Genomic DNA, 19,036 nt, shown 5'->3' on the forward strand with positions numbered 1-19,036 from the left:
AGAAAACTAAGATCATGGCATCTGGTCCCATCCCTTCCTGGCAAATAGATGGGGAAACAATGGAGACAGTGAGAGACTATTTTTTTGGGTTCTGAAATCACTGCAAATGGTGACTGCAACCATGAAATTAAAAGACGTTTGCTCCTTTGAAAAAAAAGTTATTACCAACATAGACAGCATGTTAAATAGCAGAGACATTACTTTGTCAACAAAGGTCCATCTAGTCAAAGCTATGGTTTTTCCAGTAGTCATATCTGGATGGGAGAGTTGGACTTTAAAGAAAGGTGAGCACCGAAGAACTGACTCTTTTGAACTGTGGTTCTGGAGAAGATTCTTGAGGGTCCCTTGGACTGCAAGGAGATCCAACCAGTCCATCCTAAAGGAAATCAGTCTTGAATATTCATTGGAAGGACTGATGTTGAAGCTGAAACTCCAATATTTGGCCACCTGATGCAAAGAACTGACTCATTTGAAAAGACCCTGATGCTGGGAAAGATTGAAGGCAGGAGGAAAAGGGGACGACAGAGTATGAGATGGTTGGATGGTATCACTGACTCAATGAACTTAAGTTTGAGTAAATTCCAGGAATTGGTGATGGATAGGGAGGCCTGGTGTGCTGCAGTCTATGTGGTTGCGAAGAGTCAAACAGGACTCAGTGGCTTAACTGACCTGAACTGAACCTTAAACTTTTCTGTTTAGAGGGCTTTTGTGTCTTTAGGTAGGTTTATTCTCAAGTATTGCATTCTTCTTCTTGCAGTGGAGAATGGGGTTGTGTCCTTAATTTCTCTTTCTGATATCTCATTGTTAGTGTAATAGAATGTAAGGAATTTCTGTGTATTTTTTTATATCCTTCATCTTTGCTATATTCATTGATTAGTTCCAGTAATTTTCTGGTGGCCTCTTTAGGGTTTTCTATGTATAGGATCAAATAATCCTCAAACAGTGAGTTTTACTTCTTTTTTTCCAATCTGAATTCCTTTTATTTCTTTTCCTTCTCTGATCGCTGTAACTAGGTTTCCAAAATTATTTTTAGTAATAATGATGAGAGTGGGCACCCTTGTTTTATTCCCCATCTTACAGGAAATACTTTCAGTTTTCCACTGTTGAGAATAATGTTTGTTGTAGGTTTATTGTATATGTTGAGGTATGTTCCTTTGGTGCTTACTTTCTGGTGAATTTTTATCATAAATGTGTGAAGAATTTTGTTTAAAGCTTTCTCTGCATCTATTGAGATGATTATATCATTTTTATCTTTTAGTTTGTTAGTATTGTGTATCACATTGATTGATTTACACATATTGAATAATCCTTGGATATAGCCCTGTTGATCCTGATGTATGATCCTTTTAATGTGTTCAATTCTGTTCATTTGAATTTTGTTGAGGATTTTTGCATCTATATTCATCAGTGATATTGGCCTGTTGTTTTCTTTTTTATGTGGCATCTTTGTCTGGAGTTGGTAACAGGCTGATGTTGACCTTGTGGATTGAGTGTGGGTATCTTCCTTCCTCTGCAGTTTTCTTGAAGAGTTTGAGTAGGACAGGTGTTAATTCTTCTCTAAACTTTTGGAAGATCTCACCATCTAGTCCTGGGCTTTTGTTTGTTTGAAAATTTTTGGTTACAGTTTAGATATCCATGCTTGTGATTTGTCAGCTTGATTTTTCTATTTCTTTCTGGTTCAGTTTTGGGAGGTTATATTTTTCTAAGAATTTGTTTATTTTTTTCAGGTTGTCCATTGTATTGATGTATGGTTGCTTGTAGTAGTCTCTTGTGATCTTTTTTTCTGTTGTAACTTCTCTTTTTTCATTTCTAATTATATTGATTTGGGTCTTCCTTTTTAAAATTGATGAATTTGGTTAATGGTTTGTCTATTTTATTTATCTTCTCAAAGAACCAACTTTTAGCTTTATTGATCTTTGCTATTGTTTCCTTCATTACTTTTTCATTTATTTCTGCTCTGATCTTCATGATTTCTTTCCTTTTATTAACTTTCATGTATTTCTGTTGTTTTTTTTTAATTGCTTTAGGTGTAAGGTTAGGTTGCTTATTTATTGTTCCTCTTGTTTCTTGAGATAGGCTTGTATTGCTATAATCTTCCCTCTTAGCATTGCTTTTACTACATTACATATGTTTTGATTGGTTCTGTTTTCATTGTCATTTGTGTCTAGGTGTATTTTGATTTCCTTAGTGATTTGTTGGCTATTCAGAAGCATTCTGTTTAGCCTCCATATGTATGTGTTTTTCCTAGTTTTTTTTTTTTTTTTTTCTTCCTGTAGTTAATATCTAATCTTATAGCACTGTGGGCAGAAAAGATGCTTGAAATGATTTCAAGTTTTTTTTTTTTTTTTTAATTTATCAGCACTTGATTTGTGACCCAAGAGGTGATCTGTCTTGGAGAATGTTCCATGTGCACTTGAGGAAAATGTTAAATCTGCTGTTTTAGGATGTGATGCCCTATAGATATCAATTAGGTCCAACTGGTTCAATCTATCACTTAAAGCTTGTGTTTCCTTTTTAATTTTCTGTCTAGATGATCTGACCATTGGTGTGAGTGGGGTATTAAAATCCCCCACTATTATTGTGTTACTATTGATTTCCCCTTTAATAGTTGTTAGCGTTTGCTTTAGGTATTAATGTGCTCCTATGTTGGGTGCATGTATATTTATAATATTTGTATCTTCTTCTTGAATTGTCCCCTTGATCACTATGTAGTGAGCATCCTTCCTTGTCTCTTGTAATGTTCTTTATATCAAAGTCTATTTTATCTAATATGAATATCGCTACTCTCACTTTCTTTTGATTTTCATTTGCATGGACTATCATTTTACAGCCCCTCATTTTCAGTCTGTATATGTCCCTAGGCCTTAGGTGGGTCTCTTGTAGACAGCATCTATAGGGGTTGTTTTTGTATCCATTCCGCCAATCTGTGTCTTTTGGTTGGAACATTTAGTCCATTTCCATTCAAGGTAATTATTGACATGTATGATACTATTACCATTTACTTTCTTTTGGGGGTTTGTTTTTTCAGGGCTTTTCTTTCTCCTGTGTTTCGTGTTTAGTGAAGTTCCTTTATCATTTCTGGTAAGACTGGTGTGAAAGTGAAAGTGAAAGTCGCTCAGTTGTGTCTGACTCTTTGCAACCCCATGGACTATACAGTCCAAGGAATTCTCCAGGCCAGAATGCCAGAGTGGGTAGCTGTTCCTTTCTCCAGGGATCTTCCCAACCCAGGGATCAAACCCAGGTCTCCCATATTGCAGGTGGAATTTTCACCAGCTGAGCCACAAGGGAAGTCCAAGAATACTGGAGTGGGTAGCCTATCCCTTCTCCAGCAGATCTTCCCAACTCAGGAATCAAACCAGGGTTTGGTGGTGCTGAATTCTCTTAACTTTTGCTTGTCTGTAAAGCTTTTGATTTCTCCTTCACTTCTAAATGAGATCCTTCCTAGATAGAGTAATCTTGGTTATAGGTTTTTTCCTTTTATCACTTTAAGTATACCCTGCCATTCTCTTCTGACCTGCAGAGATTCTGTTGAAAGATCAGAAAGACTTACCTCAGTTGAGGACAGTCTCTGAGACCATCCCCATTTCTGTTAGCTTTGTGGAAAGCCCCTTAAATGTTATTTGTTGCTTTTCCATTAGTGCTTTTAATAATTTTTTTGTGTATTTAATTTTCCATTAGTGTGATTAGTATGTCTCTTGGTATGTTTCTCTTTGAGTTTATCCTGCAATGGACTCTTTGGGCTTCCTGGACTTGGGTGGCTTTCCCAAGTTAGGGAAGTTTTCTACTATAATCTCCTCAAATATTTCCTCATACCCTTTCTTTTTTCTTGTACTTCTGGGATGCCTGTAATTCTAATGTTGGTATGCTTAATGTTATCCCAGAGGTCTCTGAGACTCCTGATTTCTTTTTATATATTTTCCCTATCCTGCTTTGCTTCAGTTATCTCCACCACCCTATCTTCCAGCTCCCTTATCCATTCTTCTATCTCAAATAGCCTGCTATTGGTTGCCTCTAGTGGACTTTTTACTCTCAGCTATTGTGTTGTGCATTGCTGATTATCTATTCTTTAATTCTTCCAGGTCCTCATCAAAAATTTCTTGCAGCTTCTTGATCCATGCTTCCATTTTATTTCCCAGATTTTGGATCATCTTTCCTATCATAACTGTGAATTCTTTTCCAGGCAGACTGATTATTTTTTCTTCATTTGTTTTGTCTTTTAAGTTTTTACCACTTCCCTTCATTTACTACACATTTCTCTGTCTTTTTATTTCATTTAATTTACTGTGTTTGGGGTCTCCTGTCTGCATGCTAGCAGGTCGTGGTTCCTCTTAATTATGGAGTCTGAACACTGTGAATAGTGTTGAACTAGTGCCTTGTGAAGGTTTCATGATTGGAAGGACTTGTGCCTGTGCCTGGTAGATGGACTTGCATCTTGTCTCTCTGAAGGGCAGTGCTGTGTCCAATAGTATGTCTTGGGGCATCTGTGGAATTGGTGAGGCCTTGGGGAATCTTTCTGCTAATGGACAGGTGACAGGTTTGTGTTTCTTTTTTGCTAATGGTTTGGTGTGAGGTGTCTGAAACTGGAGCTTTTAGTCTTTGTGTGGAGTTTGGTCTCACTGTGATAATGAAGGCCTTTGGGAGAGCACTCATCAATTAATGTTCCATGGGTCTGAGAGTTTTATGGTGATCAAAAGTCCTGGACTTGGGTCCCATACCCCTTACTGTAGCACCAAGACTTCACAGGCCTCGCTGCACAGAAGAGGAAGCCCTAAGACTAATGGTGAAATCAAAACTCAATATCTGAGAGCACTCAAAGAAATTTGCACACTTACAAAGAGAAAACAAGAGAGAGAAAAGAGGGATAAAAGGATAAAAACAGAAGATAAAAGAGCAGAGAGCAATCAAGCCAATAAACAAACCCCTAAATGAAAATGAATACTAAAAACTAGACTAGCAAAACTACAAAATCCAAAACATGGCAAACAATGTAATATAGCTAAGTAATATTGTAAAAATTGGAAAACAAATAAATAAAATGAATTTACTTAAAAATAAGGCATTTTAAAAATGGAAAAAAAATAGTTGTAAAAAAGGAATAGAAGAAGGAACACGAGAACAACATGAAGAGGAAAAGAAAAAAAAGTGGGGGGTGGAATGGAGAAATATATAGAGAGAGTGGTAGTAACACCTCTACCTCCTTAGGAGGCCCTCCAATACTGTACTGTTTTCTGGACCTGCTGTGGGGCCAGCACAGACTGTAATCTGGCCCTACTCCTGCTTGTACTTGCCTGTAATGTCTGTGGTTGCCAGAGCTAGAACTTTTTCTTCTGTGCAAACATTCACTGTCCTTTTGTATATTCCATAAACACAGAGTTTACCTATTTGGTCGTGTGATTTTTTATGATTATTGAATGTGATAATTGAAGCCAGACTGCCCACATTCAAATTCCAGCACCATTGTTCCCCACCAGCTCTCTGACTTTAGCCACATAGAGAGTATTTCTCTGTCCCTCAGTTTTTTCATCTCTAATACCTCAAGGCTTATTGTGAAGATTAATGAGTTTATATTAATACAGCACTTCTAAGAGGGCCAATAAAATAGTAAGATATCAGTAAATGTTAAAGATAATTTATTTTTTTCACATTATTAAAAACAAAAGCATATTCTAAGAGCTGTAAGAAAGTAAGATAAAAAATAGAAAAGCAAAAGTTTGTTAAAGCTAGTTCTTAGAGACAGGGAGAAGATAGAGCAGTCTAGATTTTTAAGTTGGATTTTTCACATGGATATGGCACCTTTTATCTAAGACTCAGAGGAAGAGAAAAGCAGTTCATAGAATATATTCATAACTCCAGGGTGGAGAGGATGATGTGATAAACAGATTGTATTAAGCAATCCATATGTTGCTCTGCACTGGCAGAGAGAGCCAGGGGATGAAGGCTGATCACAAAATAGAAGGATTTTTTTCATCTTCACTGAGATTCATAACAATCACTTTGGTCTCAGCCAAAGTGAGAGAAATGTAAGTGGTGATTTCACACACAGACCACCCATCTTTTCAACATTTAGATCATCCCCTGTTCATAAAGCAGTACGCATGCCAACATCCCAGGGCCTCAAAATAAGCTTCCATGCTTTGACACTTGCCCCTTTTTGTCAAATATGTAGTATACAGATAGTAGTAACAGAGGGATAGAGTAAGGGATAAATCTAGAGAAGGGCTCCCCAATTTTTGTTTGAAACCTTCTCCCAATATGGTTTGGAAACATTTACACACTCCAGATAGGTATGTAAATTGGAGGATTACATCACTTTACAGACTGATGTACGCTCTGTCTGTTCTGGGGCTGTGTCTGATTTTACCCTTCCCACCAGCGAACTTTGCCCAGGAATTTCTGAGAAGTAGACACGCCATGGGCCTTAGAAGGGGGAGTATTGCTCCCTCTTTGTTCCAAGGCTACAAGTTAGACTTGAGCCAAATATAGGTCTTGGGATCCATTCCATTCTAGACTTCAGTTTCTCAGAGACCAACTGCCATGACCTATTATTCCTCTGTGGAGACTAGCTACTAAAATGGTGGTACAACTCAGTGGAAATTGTGAGCAATTAAAAACAATGCCTTCTGAGTGAGAAAATTGCTAACTTATTTGCGAATCTTCAGTTCAGTTCAGTCGCTCAGTCGTGTCCGACTCTTTGCTACCCCATGAACCGCAGCATGCCAGGCCTCCCTGTCCATCACCAACTCCTGCAGTTTACCCAAACTAATGTCCATTGAGTTGGTGATGCCATCCAACCATCTCATCCTCTGTCATCCCCTTTTGCTCCTGCCCTCAATTTTTCCCAGCATCAGGGTTTTTCGAATCAGTGAGCTCTTCGCATCAGGTGGCCAAAGTATTGGAGTTTCAGCTTCAACATCAGTCCTTCCAATGAACACCCAGGACTGATCTCCTTTAGGATGGACTGGTTGGATCTCCTTGCAGTCCAAGGGACTCTCAAGAGCCTTCTCCAACACCACAGTTCTAAAGCATCAATTCTTCAGTGTTCAGCTTTCTTTATAGTCCAACTCTCACATCCATACATGACCACTGGAAAAACCATAGTCTTGACTAGATGGACCTTTGTTGACATAATAATGTCTCTGCTTTTTAATATGCTTAGCATCTATCTATTTCATTTCCCTCTAACAATAATCCAGCTAGTCGAAAGAGAAAGGTGTCATAAGCCCCATTTTATAAGTAAGATAACTGAGGTCCAAGGACACTTAAAGTCTTCCCATGGTATCCATACTGCTCCATGACAACTTCCAAGAACTGAGTTCAGTTTCTACTTCTACAAAGCATAACTAAACAGGAAAATTCAATACCTACTAAAATATCTTGATAATTATGATGGTAAGCAATTGTAAGTTAGTTATCTTTTTTAAAAAATTTATTTATTTTAATTGGGGGCTAATTACTTTACAATATTGTAGTGGTTTTTGCCCATTGATATGAATCAGCCATGGTTTTACATGTGTTCCCCATCCTGAATCCCCCTCCCATCTCCCTCCCCATCCCACCCCTCTGGGTCATCCCAGTGCATTAGCCCTGAGCACCCTGTCTGGCGTGGCGACCCACGCCACCCCAACCTGGACTGGCGATCTGTTTCACATATGATAATATACATGTTTCAATGCTATTCTCTCAGATCATACCACCCTCACCTTCTCCCACAGAGTCCAAAAGACTGTTCTATACATCTATGTCTCTTGCTGTCTCACGTATAGGGTTATCGTTACCATCTTTCTAAATTCCATATATATGCGTTAGTATACTGTATTGGTATTTTTTTTTTCTGACTTACTTCACTCTGTATAATAGGCTCCAGTTTCATCCACCTCATTAGAACTGATTCAAATGCATTCTTTTTAATGGCTAATTAATATCCCATCGTGTATATGTACCACAGCTTTCTTATCCATTCATCTGCTGATGGACATCTAGGTTGCTTCTATGTCCTGGCTATTATAAACAGTGCTTCGATGAACAATTGGGGTACACATGTCTCTTTCAATTCTGGTTTCCTCCGTGTGTATGCCCAGCAGTGGGATTGCTGCTTCATATGGCAGTTCTATGTCCAGTTTTTTAAGGACTCTCCACACTGTTCTCCATAGTGGCTGTACTAGTTTGCATTCCCACCAACAGTGTAAGAGGGTTCCGTTTTCTCCAAAATTAATTGCCTTTGAGTTTTCAGCATCTACCACAATAGTTGGAATTGAATACTCACTAAGGTAGATATCAAATATTTGAATGTTTCAAGGCCAAACACAATGGAGTACTTTATTTTATTCCTCTTTGGGAAGTGCTTGTTATTCTTATCTCAGCTAATGTGAACATACTTGATTTCACTGTATTAAATAAACCCAAGGGCTACCAAGAGCCAATTGTAATAACAGGTAACTTTATTTAAAATTTTTATTTGTTCTTAATTAGTTAATTAAAAGCACTTATTCTTTATCTAAGTCTATAGCTATTTCTCTAAAGGATAGGTAAAATGCACAGAATATATTCCCCTTTAGAAATTCCCCAAGAACAGGAATTATGCCATCTACTTTTCACAGTACTCCTACACATTACACAAACTTCTGCAAATATTTGGGACAAAATAGTTCTGGCTGACTGAATTTCTAACAGTGCTCCTTTCATGACTTAGAACTCAACCAAATCATAAAACTATAAATAATTTATAAGCAAAGGCAATATACAAGATTTTATGTGAGGAACTGAAGGAGATACAAGATTTTCAAAGTATTTTCTCTCTCTATGATTATTTGATGTAGAAATAATGTTTATATATATAAGACAAGAAAAAACGTGCAGGTATGGCTTTGACAGGTCCTTCAGAAAAAGAAGTTCACATGTACAGTGGTCAGGGATTCACTGAAAAAGTGATGCTTGATGCTCATCAAGAAGGATGCAACATCAAGGTTATTGTTCTCAGTCCACATTCCTTATCAGCCATCTTCATCCTGAAGCTATATATGCCCTGAAAGAGTTGATGACCCTTTCATGAATCACAACCTTGTTGTGGTAAAAGGGTTTGCGTAACTCAATGAAACTATGAGCTATGACATGCAGGGCCATCCAAGATGGGCAGGTTGTAGTGAAGAGTTCTGACAAAGTGTGGTCCATTGGAGAAGGGAACAGCAAACCCCTCTAATATTCTTGCTGAACGAACCCCAGGAACAGTATGAAAATGCAAAAAGATATGACACTGGAAGACAAGCCTCCCAGGTGGAAGGTGTCCAATACTCTACTGGGGAAGAGCAGAGGGCAATTATTAACAGCTTCAAAAAAAGAAAGAAAGAAAGAAAGTGACTGGGCTGAAGGGGAAACAACACTCAGTTGTGAAAAGTAAAAAGCAAGGGAGAGACCAAAGATATACCCAACCAAATGCAGAGCTCCAAGGAACAGCAAGGAGATAAGAAAGTCTTCTTAAGTGAACAATGTAAAGATGTAGAGGAATACAATAGAATGGGAAAGTCTGGAGATCTCCTCAAGAAATTTGGATATATCAAGGGAAAATTTCATGCAAGGATGGGCACAATAAAGGACAGAAATAGCAAAGACCTAACAGAAGCAGAAAAGATTAAGAAGACACAGCAAGAATGCACAGAACTATACAAAACAGTCTTAATGACCAGGATTATGATGATAGAGTGGCCACTTATGTAGAGCCAGACATCCTGTAATGTGAAGTCAAGTGGGCATTAGGAAGCATTGTTATTGTTGTTGTTCAGTCACTCATTCATGTCCAACTCTTTGCAACCCCATGAACTGCAGCAAGCCAGGCTTCCCTGTCCTTCACTATCTCTCAGAATTTGCTCAAACTCATGTCCATTGAGTCAGTGATACCATCCAGCCATCTCACAATCTGTTGTCTCCTAGCATCAGTCCTTCAAATGAATACTCAAGGTTTATTTCCTTCAGGATTGACTGGTTTGATCTCTTTGCTGTCTGAGGGACTCTCAAGAGACTTCTCTAATACTACATTCTGAAAGCATTAATTCTTCTGTGCTCAACCAAAGAATTTCTTTATGGTCCAAATCTCAAATCCATACATGACTACTGGAAAAATCATAGCTTTGACTACGTGGACTTCTGTCGGCAAAATGATTCCTCTGCTTTTGAACATGTTATCTAGATTTGTCATAACTTTTCTTCCAAGGAGCAAGCGTCTTTTCATTTCATGGCTGTCATCATTGTCCACAGTGATTTGGGAGCTCCCCAAAATAAAAACTGTCACTGTTTCCATTGTTTCCCCATCTGTTTGCCATTAAGTAATGGGACTGGATGCCATAATCATAGTTTTTGGAATGTTGAGTTTTAAGCCAGCTTATTCACTCTCCTCTGTCACCTTCATCAAAGGCTTTTCAGTTCCTCTTTGGTTTCTGTCATAAGAGTTTCTGTTGTCTGCATATCTGAGTTCATTGATATTTCTCCCAGCAATCTTGATCCCAGCTTGTGCTTCATCCAGCCTGGCATTTCACATGATGGGACTTCCCTGGTGGCTCAGTGTAAAGAACCCGCCTGCCAATGCAGGAGACACAAGAGCTGCAGGTTTGATCCCTGTGTTGGGAAGATTCCCTGGAGAAGGAAATGGCAAACCACTCCACTATTCTTGCCTAGAAAATCCCATGGGCTAGGGGACCCTGGAGGGCTGCAGTCTATGGGATCGCAGAGTCACATGATTAGCAACTAAACAACCACTTTGTAAAATAAGCAGGGTGACAATATACAGTCTTGATGTACTTTTTTCCCAATTTGGAACCAGTCCATTGTTCCATGTCTGGTTCTAACTGTTGCTCCTTGACCTGCATACAGTTTCTCAGGAGGCAGATAAGGTGCTCTGATATTCCCATCTCCTTAAGAATTTTCCACAATTTGTTGTTATCCACACAATCAAAGGCCATAGCATAGTCAATGAAGCAGAAGTAGATGTTTCTCTGGAATTGTCTTGCCTTTTCTATGACCCAACAGATGTTGGCAATTTGATCTCTGATTCCTTTGCCTTTTCCAAATCCAGCTTGTACATCTGGAAGTTCTCGGTTCACACACTATTGAAGCCTAGCTTGAAGGATTTTGAGCATTAACTTACTAGCATGTGAAATGAGTTCAATTGTGCAGTAGTTTGAACATTCTTTGGTATTGTGCTTCTTTGGGATTGGAATGAACATTGACCTTTTCTAGTTCTCTGGCCACTGCTGCATTTTCCAAATTTGCTAGCATATTGAGTGCAGCACTTTAACAGCTTATCTTTAGGATTTGAAATAACACAGCTGGAAGCATTACTGTGAACAAGGCTAGTAGAAGAGATGGAATTTCAGCTGAGCTGTTTCAAATCCTAAAAGATGATGCTGTTAAAGTGATGCTGCTTATTTAGCTTATTTGCAGAGTACATCATGTGAAGTGATGGGCTGGATGAATCACAAACTGGAATCAGGATTCCCAGGAGAAATGTTAGCAACCACAGATATGCAGATGATACCACTCTAATGGCAGAAAGTGAAGAGAAATTAAACAGTCTCTTAATGAGGGTGAAAGAGGAGAATGAAACAGCTGACTTAAAACTCAATATTAAAAAACTAAAATTATGGCATCCAGTCCTATCACTCCAAGGCAAATAGATGGGGAAACAATGGACACAGTGACAGACTTTATTTTCCTGGGCTCCAAAATCACTGTGGAATGTGACTGCAGCCAGGAAATTAAAAGATGCTTGCTTCTTGGAAGAAAAGCTATGGCAAATATAGACAGTGCATTAAGAAGCAGAGACATCACTTTGCCAACAAAAGTCCTCCTAGTCAAAGCTATGGTTTTTCCAATAGTCATGTATAGATGAAGAGTTGGTGCATAAAAAATGCTGAGTGCTGAAGAATTGATGCTTTCATACTGTGATGCTGGAGAAGACTCTTGAGAGTCGCTTGGACAGCAAGGAGATCAAACCAGTCAATCTTAAGGGAAATAAACCCTGAATATTCATCAGAAGGACTGATGCTGAAGCTGAAGCTCCAATACTTTGGCTACCTGATGCAAAGATCTGACTCTTTGGAAAAGGCCCTGTTTTTGGGAAATATTGAGGGCAGGGGGAGAACGAGAAGGATGAGATGGTTGGATGGCATCACCAACTGAATGGACATAAGCTTGAGCAAACTCTGGGAGATAGAGAAGGACAGGGAAGCCTGGCAGGCTGCAGTCCATGGGGTCACAGAGTCAGACACAACTGAGTGACTGAACAGCAACAACAGCATGGTTTTTCCAGTAGTCATGTACAGGTGTGAGAGTTGGACCATAAAGAAGGCTGAGTACTGAAGAACTGATGCTTCCGAACTGTGGTGCTGGAGAAGACTCTTGAGAATCCCTTGGACTGCAAGGAGATCAACCCTGAATGTTCATCGGATGCTGAAGCTGAATCTCCAATAATTTGACTCCCTGATACGAAGAGCTGACCCACTGGAAGAAACCTTGATGCTGGGAAAGATTGATGGGGCAAAGAAGAGGGCAGTAGAAGATGAGATAGTTAGATAGCATCACCGACTCAATGGACATGAATTTGAGTGAGCTCTGGGAGATAGTGAAAGATGGAGAAGCCTGGCACACACTGCAATGGGGTGCCAAAGAGTTGGACATGAGTTAAGAACTGAACAACAGCAGTAAGAGTTGATGAGTCTGGCCTGATTGCATATGGAGCAGTTCTGCAAAGCATAGTTTCATCTCCAGATTGCTTCCTTGATGGTTAATTTGTGGTTTTGCTTGCATTTTGATTTTATAGAAATCCTTCAAGAACAATATTAATTGAGTCTATAATCAGGATATGAAAAGAAAGAAAAAATGGTTAGGAAGGTTTAATTTTTAACAGTGGGCTTCTCCAGTGGATCAACAGCAAAGGAATCTGCCTGCCTTGCAGGAGATGCATGGAAGATGCAGATTTGGTCCTTGGGTTTGGAAGATCCCCTGGAGAAGGAAATGGCAACCCACTCCAGTATTCTCCCCTGGGAAATCGCATGGACAGTGGAACCTAGTGGGCTACAATGCAGGGGGTCACAAGGAGTCGAATACAACTTGGCAACTAAACAACAATTCTTAACAGCATCCAAGGTTGTTAAGGTGAGGGTGACCACCTTCATTAGAGAAGCCACAGTGACAGATTTTCCAAGCAAACCCGTTACATACTCACAGGGAAATCCCACAAACTTGCAGGAGGCTGAAGCTTTCCATTCTTATTGGAAGTAGAAAAAAAATCCACTAAAAATCTAACTTTCCTTATTAGAAAATCTCCTCTCTCACCTGGGTGGGGATAAGTTGTTTATTTCCTTTTTTTTCCTCCCAGGTCACTGAGGGTCCCAGTTCACAAACATTTCCCATATTCGTGTGGTATCAGTTAAAAAAAATATATTCTTCTACCTTCTTATTGGCAGTCAATTAACTCTAAGTTAGAAAGGAATATTTAGGTGCCCAGATTGAAATTATTTATAATGAATTCAACCACACTATAGATATAGACAATTTATCTGTAATGCTCATATTAAAAATAATTATTTGCAAAATCAGCAGCTACAAAGTTATAATTAGGACAGTTTGATTTTTTCAGTGATTTAGGGTATTTAAAGTAAATAGATACACATGCATATGAGGCTGATGATACTCAATCCTCTTTTGGGTCTCTCTGACTTGAAAAGCTTAAAATTCAAACTAAGTCCTCCACTTGATACCAGAGCTGTAAGAAAACCCCACTGCTTTTTCCACAAAAGAAAATCCAGTGCTAGGCGTACCCTTTACTCCCCTCCACCCAAGTTCAGTTTCCAAAAATCCACTTTCTTCTTCCACAGAAGAAAATCCAGTGCTAAGAGTACCCTTCACTCCCCTCCACTGAAGCTCAGTTTCCAAAGGCTAACACAAAAGGCATATTATATGTTCAGCCCCATGGCCTGAAGGTACCTGACTGGAACTGGGAGCCTGTCCAGTCCAGACAGGAGGAAAAGATTACCTTTCTATTTAACAAGGCAGTGCTGAAGGATTAATCATTAAGTAAATAGCAACAAGCCTGGAGATTCACAGGAGGGGCAGAGTCCCACCCTATGTCCTCAGTTTTTCTGGGATTTAGGATGGAAAATATTGCAGGAGTAGTTTGGAAGTGGCTGCAGTAATAACCACCTTCCAGGGAAAGAAAGAACAATATGTGAAATCTCAGGCCTGACCCAGCCAAACGGGGTGTTTATACCCAGAAGCCTCCATGGAGCATAGGCCCATTTTGTCTAATAGTCGGCATTCACGCATAGAGTTGATAAAACCTGAAGAGTATTCATGATCTGGCCAAGTGTTGCTATGTAACTTTAAATTAGTCATTTAAACTTTCTGAGCCTTAGCTTTCTCAATTTAAAAATGGATATATTTCTCCTATTGTAGAGAATTTTGTAATTAGACAAAGATAATAATTCCTAGAACAGTCAGCTGCAATGCTTAAGTGTCTTTGAGCCTCCCTACTGTGAAGCTTGGCTTCACAGTAGCTCACTTGGTAAAGAGTTCACCTGTGAAGCATATCAAAAAGCAGAGATACCACTTTGCTGACAAAGGTCCATAGTGTCAAAGCTATGGTTTATTCATTGGAAGAACTGTTGCTAAAGCTGAAACTCCAGTACTCTGGCCACCTGATGTACTCATTGGAAAAGACCCTGATGCTAGGAAAGATTGAAAGCAAAAGGAGAAGGAGGAGACAGAAGATAAGATGGTTAGATAGTAACATTGACTCATTGGACATGAATTTGAGCAAACTCCAAGAGATGGTGGAGGACCAAGGAGCCTGTGAGCTACAGTCAGTGTGATCACAAAGAGTTGGACACGACTTAGTGACTGAACAACCATAAAGACAGACCCAAATAAGAGCTGCTTCTCTCCAGAAAAGAAAAAATTCTGCAGTCTGAGCCAGAGTACCTGAGGTATTTGTCTGAGCAAAATAGGGCATATGCCTTATTTTAAAAGCTAAATCAGGCATTGCCTCATAAATGGCCTTGCCTTGGTGTTGTTTTTTATATGGTACAACCACAAATGACTACATGATGTTGATAAGATACAGATATTTCATGAAATGTATTATCGAAGATGATTCCTTATTTTCAAAAAGGAGCTTGGATAAAAGTCTTTATTTGTGATTGGATTTAATCTGTCTCTTGTTATAATCTGTACCTTTTAATATAGCAAAACAAATTTTCCTAGATATCTAAAGTGTGCTGAACTCAGTGCTCAACAGATTATTAAAAGCCATGAGACACAATCTCTGAATTTACAACACAGTCAAGATATAGCTAAGGGGAGAAAAAGCACAAACACTATGTAAATAAAAATATAAGACCGAATTTGGATGGAGGGCTTAGGGCTTAGAGTCTGAAGCATCTGAGACCTATGACCCTGTTTTTCTGAATCTGTCTAGGGTGCCATGAGTAGTGAAGTATGACTACTGATTACGGTTGTGCTGCATATCATGTTGGGAGCCAGAATGCCACACAGAATTGCTTAGGGCGTCAAGGTATGTGGTGAAGCACATGTGGACATACATGAGATCCATTTCTTCAAGAATTCATTGGAAAGTGGAATCTCAGACTATGACTTGATCTACTACAATCCTAGGCGCCATCCTGTACTCCTGATACTGAGCCAGATGGAGAGGTGCAACAAAGAATCTTTGCTAGAAAGTACCCATCAGGAATGGACTACTCATTGGTGTTGAGATCTGCTAATTTCCTTTGTACAATCCCAAATGTTTGATGTGTAATTGAATTGCCATGTCTTGGTGAAGGACTCACAAATCTTTGTCAGTGTTAGGCACTGCACAACTCATGATGAGATGATCCCTATGAGAAATAGAAAAAGGTAGCTGAGGGCAGGGGCAGGAGTTGACATTCACTGAGAAACACTACACCAGGTTTGCCAAAGGGGTGCCACAACAATTCTACATCATTCTACCATTCACTCTACATCATGACAAAGATGGTGAAGGATATACCAAAGCTACTGCCTCATTGAGGAATGAGGCAAAAAAAAAAAAGGAGAAAGAGAAGAATGTGAAGAATCTATTCCAAAAGTCTAAGAATGTGAAAAAGTGAAAGGTCTAATCTCAAAAGACAGACCAAAAAGAATCAAGTTCATCTGCTCTCTTCTCTCCCCAGTCTATGTCTCAGATAAAAACAAACTCATTTTCTCATTTTTCCAATCCTAGTGGCCTTAGGGATCTACATTCTAGCTCTTTTTTGACTACTGGTTGTGAAAACGAAGTGTCATCCAGAATAGAGTGAATGAGAACAGAAAAGAAAACAATAGAGCTGATTTTATTTCTATATTTTTCACAATCATTAACAACAACAAAAAAAATTAAGGAAGGTTAATGCACACACATAAGTATATATATATATATATGCATATATATTTAAGCAAGGCTATAAAATGATATGAATGATTCTCATATTGTGAAATGCAAATAATAACCAAGCAGCACATAGTGTCCAGCTCCTGGACCACAACCTCTGACTCCTTCCCCTCATTCCCCTCTTGCCTTCTCCCTCTTGCTTCCATATTCACATCAGTTTGGCAGGATGGTTTCCCAGGACACTTAAGTCAGGAAGGTCTTTTGTCCTAGCAAAAGAGGCATCATATAATCCTTCAATACTTGCTTATCATTTTCCCTTTTTGGTAAATCTTAAGTGTTATCAGGTGAAGGATGTGCTATGTCCACAGGTATACAACCTGAACACAATTAGTGCTTAGCACACAACAGGTTTTTAATTTTTTGAATAAATAAGCAGATGATTATCAGATTCTCAGGAATGAGATCCAGTCTCAAAGAGTGAGATTACAAATACGAAGATGAAAAATATGCTTTAAGTTCTCAAAAACTGAGAGTCTTAGTGGTGGTGGGATGGAAACATGCATAAGATAAATTGTAAGATGTTATGAAGAGATTAATAGACACACATAGTGCTGTTTAAAGTATGAAAAAAGTAATCAGTCCTGCTAGAATAGTCAGAGTAGGTTTCATAGAGGAGGTGAGCACTTTGCTGAGTCTTAAAGGATGGGAGGAATACTTATGATTAAGCTAGCAGAAAATAAAGCTGAGAATTTGAAATATGAGTAGTGGAGTAAGTAGTAGATTAAATTAGAGCTCAGAGCTGCTTTGAATTTCACCCTTTTTTAATCTACAGAAAGTCACAGCCAGAGCATATTGTCATGAGTTAAAGTCTAAATTGCTTTAGATAGCAAATTCCCAAAGGGAAAAGACCATGTCTTTGCTGTGTTCTCTCAGAATTTCATGCCTTCTGCACTGTGGGTGTTCAATAAATATTTAATAATAAAAATGAGTTGATTAATTGAGAGCATTCATGTTCCATATGCATGGGTAGAGCCTTCTTTTCACTTTAATTATATTGCTTTAATCATCACTAAATAGAATTTTTTAGATAGTAATTTGATTCATTGTTAAACACACAGACTGCCTAAGTTCCTGGCCTTAAGGTAAATAGCAATATCAGAGAATAATCCTCTTTACACTGGTAAATGATTTTGTGATACTGCCTACATAAAATGGAAGCAGTGGAATTCTCAAAGGGTACTTATTGAGAGAGAGCACCTGAATGAGTGTTAGAAAGGACTCCTGAGACTGGAGAGTGTAGGGAATACCCCAGTAGGAATCAGAAACTGAGTGAGCAGTTTATTACATTGTGGAGGCTAAAGTAAAACCAGAAAGAGAACTTCTAATAAATGTGGCAATAAATGGGCTCCTGGCTTGATAGTGGCACCCAGGAGTGGATCATCCAGAGAGTGCAGCAACTGGTGAGTGAGTGTGCTCTAGACTGAAGGAAAACAATAGACTGAAGTGGAGAATAGAAATACATCTGTATGTCTGAGCATTGCTGCTAGCCACATCATCAATGACCAGACTGTCTCAAGTTGCAAAAAGCTAATCTTATTTCAGCTGAGCCAAAAGTAAAAGGCATCCATGACTCGGGCTAGCAGGAGCCTAACTTAAGTGAAAGCTGCTCAGTCGTGTCCAACACTTTATGACACCGTGGACTACACAGTCCATGGAATTCTCCAGGCCAGAATACTAGAGTGGGTAGCCATTTCCATCTCCAGGGGATCTTCCCAATCCAGGGACTGAACCTGGGTCTCTTGCATTGCAGTCAGATTCTTTACCATCTAAGATACCAGCAAAGGTGTAAGTCCCCTCAGGACAACATTAAACACACTAACCCTTGTATTAAATAGGAGTCCCAGAAGAAGAGAGAAAAAGGTACTGAAAAAATATTTGAAGAGATAACATCCAAAAATATCTAACATAGGAAGAGAAACACTCGCAAAAGCCCAGGAAGCACAGAGAGTCCCACATAAGATATATTCAAGGAGGAACATGCCGAGACACATAATCAAATTGACAAAAATAAGAAAATATTAAAAGCAACAAGAGAAAAGTAACAAATAATATACAAGAGAATCTCCATAAGGTTATCAGCTAATGTTAATATTACAGCAGAAACTCTGCAGGTCAGAAGGGAGTGGCATAATACATTTAAAGTAATGAAAGGTAAAGACCTACAAATAAGAATACTCTATACATACATCAAGGCTCTTATTCAGATTCAACAGAGAAATAAAAAATTTTACAGACGAAAGCTAAAAGCTTTGAGATCTCATCACCACCAAACCAGCTTTACAAGTGCTAAAGAATCTTCCTTAGGAAGAAAAGAAAAGGCCACAAATAGGAAAAAAAAATTATGAATGGAAAAGCTGACTGATAAAGCAAACATACAGTAAAGGTAGAAAACTATCCACACATAAGTAGGATATCAAAACCAGCAACTGGGAGAAGAGGAGACTATAAATGCAATATATTGGAAATGTGTTTGAAATTAAAAGGCCAAAAACTTAAAATAATCTCGTGTATGTATATATATATATATATGTGTGTATATATATATATTTATATGTAATATATAACATATTATATATATAT

This window comes from Dama dama, chromosome 27 (genome assembly GCF_033118175.1).
Source record: "Dama dama isolate Ldn47 chromosome 27, ASM3311817v1, whole genome shotgun sequence".
Classification (NCBI taxonomy): Eukaryota; Metazoa; Chordata; class Mammalia; order Artiodactyla; family Cervidae; genus Dama; species Dama dama.